This window comes from Apium graveolens, chromosome 4 (assembly GCF_009905375.1).
Source record: "Apium graveolens cultivar Ventura chromosome 4, ASM990537v1, whole genome shotgun sequence".
NCBI classification, from domain to species: domain Eukaryota; kingdom Viridiplantae; phylum Streptophyta; class Magnoliopsida; order Apiales; family Apiaceae; genus Apium; species Apium graveolens.
In genome coordinates this window covers 51,279,327-51,284,376 of record NC_133650.1, presented here as the reverse complement: position 1 = coordinate 51,284,376, position 5,050 = coordinate 51,279,327, and the positions used below count along the sequence as shown (strand labels likewise).

Here is a 5,050-nt window from a genome sequence, read left to right as displayed (position 1 = left end):
GGATGATCCTACCAAGGTAGATAAGAGCAAATATTGCAGATTTCATAAGGATGCTGGTCATGACACCAATGAGTGTAGAAAATTGAAGGATGAAATAGAGTTCCTCATTCGAAAAGGAAGGTTGAGCAAGTATACTGGAGATGGAGGAGATAGGAATAACAATGGAAGAAAGAATTTCGATGATCGTAGGAGAGATCAAGACGATCAGGGGCGAAATCCCCAGCCCAGGGGACCGATGATAAATGCAATCTTTGGAAAGCCACGACCCCGAGGGCCGGTGATAAATACAATTTTTGGAGGACCAACTGTTACGGGATCATCCGGAAACTCGAGGAAAGCCTATACTAGAAAAGTTATGCATATTGTGGGGGATGCCCCAAAGAGGGCTAGAACAGGAGTGACAATGGCTTTTGATGATTCTGACTTGGAGGGTGTGAAATTTCCTCATGATGACCTGCTGGTCATAACACCGATAATAAGGAACAACCCCGTGAAGAGGGTCCTTGTAGATAATGGTGCCTCAGTGGATATTTTGCTCCATGATATCTTTTTAAGGATGGGTTACAATGATTCTCAATTAACCCCGACCGATATATCGGTATATGGATTCGCAGGAGTGGAGTGCCCCATTGAAGGAATAATTAAGTTGTCAATGACCATAGGTCGGGAACCAAGACAAGCAACACAGATGTTAGACTTGGTAGTGGTAAAGGCTGGATCAACTTACAATGCAATCATGGAAAGAACGGGAATCCATGCTTTCAAGGCAGTCCCTTCTTTCTACCATTCGGTGATGAAGTTTCCAACCCGGAATGGGATTGAAGAAGAGAAAGAAACTCAAAAGATAGAAATAAGTTTTTATGTGGCATCTCTTAGGGCTGATGAAGTTGGGGGGCAGGTTCTACCTATTTAAGATATGGATATCCGTGAAAATGATGAGAAAAGAGGGAAGCCGGTAGAAGACTTGGATCCGATTCCTTTAGCTCCCGAGGATCCTGAGAAAGTAACTTTCATTGGAGCATCACTAGAAGAGCCCCTCAGAGGGAAGTTGGTGAAGTTTTTATAAGAGAATAGTGATGTGTTTGCATGGTCGACAGCTGATATGCCTGGTATAGACCCGGAACTGATCATTCACAAGCTTAACGTGGATCCAAATCGAAAGACTGTGAAGCAAAAGAAAAGAATCTTTGCTCCAGAGAGGCAAGAAGCTATTAAGCAAAAAGTAGAGAAGCTCTTGGGCGCGGGTTTCATTGAAGAGATACAGTTTCCGGAATGGTTAGCAAATCCTGTAATGGTGCAGAAGGCTAATGGAAAATAGAGGATGTGCGTAGATTTCACCGATCTGAATGACTGATAGTGGCATTTTATACCACTTAAAACATCTTATAATAGCTTGAATTGATGTCTTGAAATCAAGTATTTTGTGTATTTGATGCGTTTTTCTAGTGTTTGTGCATTTCAGGGTATTAATTGCATTTCGGGAGAGAATTCATCAATAATAAGCCTTGGCATGTGTTTAGCATTGTAAGAGGGAAGATAGGAGCAGATTGCAACGAAGAAACGGGAGAAAAATAGTGCAGATTTCAGAAGGGGTCTGAGCGCCCGCTCAGCTCTGTTGAGCGACCGCTCAGGAAGCTGAGCGCCTGCTCAGGAATGCTGAGTGGCCGCGCAGGGACGGAAAATCAGATTTATTATTTTAGACTCCTATTTCTGTTTAACTTCCAACTTCTTCTGAGTTAGCTGGGTTTATGGGACTCCTATATAAGTAAATTTCAGAGACGTTTTACAAAGGTTGGATCGTAGTTTTAATCGAAGAGCAAGGAGATAAGGAAGAAGACCGTTTTAGCACCTCGCAACGAAGAGGAAGCATATTTTCTTGTGATTCTTTGTTTCGTTGTAACGTTGGATGTTAGTTTTCTTTACTTTGAACCTATTTACTCTTGTGACGTACTCTGGTTTAATATAAGTAGTTTTAGTTATTATTCTCGTGTGTTATTATCATGTTTTCATATGAACCCATGATGACGATGAGTGCTATCATGGGCTAATTGTGATCATGGGGTCGTAACGGATTTACTATGGAATTCTTTAGTTAGTTGTTTAATACCTTAGTGTGTGATGATTGTATGATATCTAGTATTGGTTGTGCGTATTCGTCTTATGTGCGTCGCTAACATATAAGATAGGGTGTTAATCTCTTGTGAAGCGACGGTGGATCTTGAGATTTAGAACTTGCCATGCTAGCATAGGTTCATGTAAGAGTATGCATGATTAGTGGGTAACTCTAACCATTTTATTCGCCCTGTGTAATCAAAAGGAATAACTTGTGCTTAAATCGTGATGTCGTCAATTTCTGTAGACATATAGGGACTCAACATAATTGATGCCTATTCAACTTCTATCTTAATTGTGGATGCTTGGTAGAATGGTATTAGTACGATGAAAGTTGGCTTTTATCAGTTTCGTGTTATTCGGTTAATATCATCACTGTTGCATGCTAAGGGTAATAATAATAGTTATTGAAGGAAGTAGTAATGAAGTTGTGATCTCATGAGTGTTTTAATATTGTTAATTCAAGTGTTAATTAAGTGTTTAATTCTAGTATTTAATTATAGTTAATAATTAGTTAATCAAATCTAAGTGTTATTGTCTTAACATTGAGAAATAATCATACACTGGTGAGTGAGTTTAATTGAACATAATTAGTCTGAGTCTCTGTGGGAACGAACTAGAAAGTATTCTATATTACCTGCGAACGCGTATACTTGCGTGTGTTATTAGCGCGTGTTTTCGCCCTAACAATTTTTTGGCGCCGCTTTCGGGGACTCGGCGTATCTGTTTAGTTTATGTACTTACCATCATTGGTCATTAGGACTCCGTGATTAAGACATGTTACTTATTGTTTCCGGTTGTGTTTCAGGTACTTTAGCGAGCGTTTATGCAAACTCATTCTCGTACTCGCAAGAGGACTTTAGATACGGCTGAGGAGACAGACGAAGTTCTTGATATTTCGGAGAAGATAGATTTTGAAGATTCGGATTCAGAAAGTGAGTAGAAAGAGCCAGTAACCATGGGTGATCGTATTGTTCCGCAAGATCCAGCTCTTATGGACTTTTCTCGGCCCAAAATTAACGACATTCAGTCTAGCATCATGCACCCGGCTATTGAGGCTAATAACTTTGAAATCAAGCCGGGCACTATTCAGATGGTGCAAAATTCTGTTTCTTTCGGAGGTGCTGCGACTGAAGACCCCAACATGCACATAAGGAATTTTGTCGAGATCTGCAGTACTTTCAAATATAATGGTGTGACTGATGAGGCTATCAAGCTGAGGCTTTTCCCATTCTCTCTGAGGGATAAAGCTAAGAATTGGTTACATTCTAAACCAGCTGGGTGTATCACTACTTGGCAAGATCTTCCGCAAAAGTTTCTGGTTAAGTTTTATCTGATGGCGAAGACTGCGGCTACGAGGAGTGCTCTTACTCAGTTTGCGCAGCAACCTACGGAATCTATGTGCGAAGCTTGGGAGCGCTACAAAGAGATGTTGAGAAAGTGTCCACATCATGGAATGCCTGATTGGATGGTGATCATTGGTTTCTATAATGGTTTGGGGGCCCAATCTCGACCCATGCTCGATGCAGCAGTTGGAGGCGCCTTGTGGGCCAAAAGCTATACTGAGGCTTATAATCTTATTGAGACTATAGCTGTAAATGAGCATCAAAAACCAACTCAAAGGATGATGCATAGGAAGGTAGCAGGTATTCTGGAAGTCGATGCATTTACAACTATTACAGCGCAGCTCCGAGCGCTGTCTATGAAGGTCGATTCTCTAGCCACCTATAGGGTCAATCAGATAGCTATGGTCTGTGAGTTTTATGCAGATTCTCATGCTACGGATCAGTGTTCTCTTGTTAACGAATCTGTTCAGTATGTGAACAATTATCAGCGACAACAGCAGCCTGTGCCAGCTACTTATCATCCTAACAACAGAAATCATCCAAATTTCAACTGGAGTAATAATCAGAATGCTATTCAGCAACCATATCAGCAAGGCGTAAGTAAACAGTTCAATCCACCTGGATTCTAGCAACCACAGCATTATGCCAAAAGGCAATCATATCCTCAACAAGGAGGTGCAGCTCCACCCTCTAGTGCTGATTTTGAGGAACTTAAGCTGTTGTGCAAAAGTCAGGCGGTTTCTATCAAGACCTTGGAAAATCAAATCGGTCAAATAGCCAATGCAGTGCTCAATTTTCAACCTGGCACACTTCCCAGCGATACTGAAGTGTCAGGTAGGAAGGAAGCTAAAGAGCAAGTTGAGGCTATTACCTTAAGGTCTGGAAAAGTTGCTGATGCTGAAAAAGCAAAAGAAGGAGAAGCTGAAGCTGGTGATGAAGAAGCTAAGCAAAAGGAGAAAGCGGCGGAATCAAGGAAGACTACTGTTGAACACACTGCCTGAGGGTAATACAGGGGAGAAACAGCTCTATCCTCCACCACCTTTCCCTAAGAGATTGCAACAACAAAAGTTGGATAAGCAGTTCGGTAAGTTTCTGGAGGTGTTCAAGAAACTTTACATCAACATACCTTTCGCTGAGGCTCTGGAGCAAATGCCTAGTTATGCGAAATTTATGAAGAGTATTCTTTTAAGGAAGGTGAAACTGGATGACCTTGAGACCATTGCTCTAATGGAAGAATGTAGTGTTGCGCTGCAACAAAAGTTACCTCCAAAGCTTAAAGATACAGGTAGCTTCACCATTCCTTGCACCATTGGCAAGTTGTCTTTTGACAAGTGCCTGTGTGATTTGGGAGCAAGCATCAATCTAATGCCGTTGTGGATCTTTAAAAAGTTGAATTTGCCTGAACCAAAGCCCACCTACATGTCTCTACAATTGGTTGATCGTTCTATTACATATCCACGAGGCATAGTGGAGGATGTGCTAGTAAAGGTGGATAAGCTCTTCTTTCCTGCAGACTTTGTTATTCTGGATTTCGAGGAAGATAAGAATATTCCCATAATCTTGGGAAGACCTTTCTTGGCTACAGGCCGTAC

At 41.4% G+C, this 5,050-nt stretch overlaps 1 non-coding gene across 1 annotated transcript; it reads right to left on the bottom strand.

Moving 5' to 3' along the window:
• Window positions 1-3,463: 3,463 nt before the first annotated feature.
• Window positions 3,464-3,570, bottom strand: LOC141722660 (small nucleolar RNA R71). The gene has a single exon (XR_012575667.1). It is a non-coding gene; the product is annotated as a small nucleolar RNA R71 (small nucleolar RNA).
• Window positions 3,571-5,050: the final 1,480 nt, after the last annotated feature.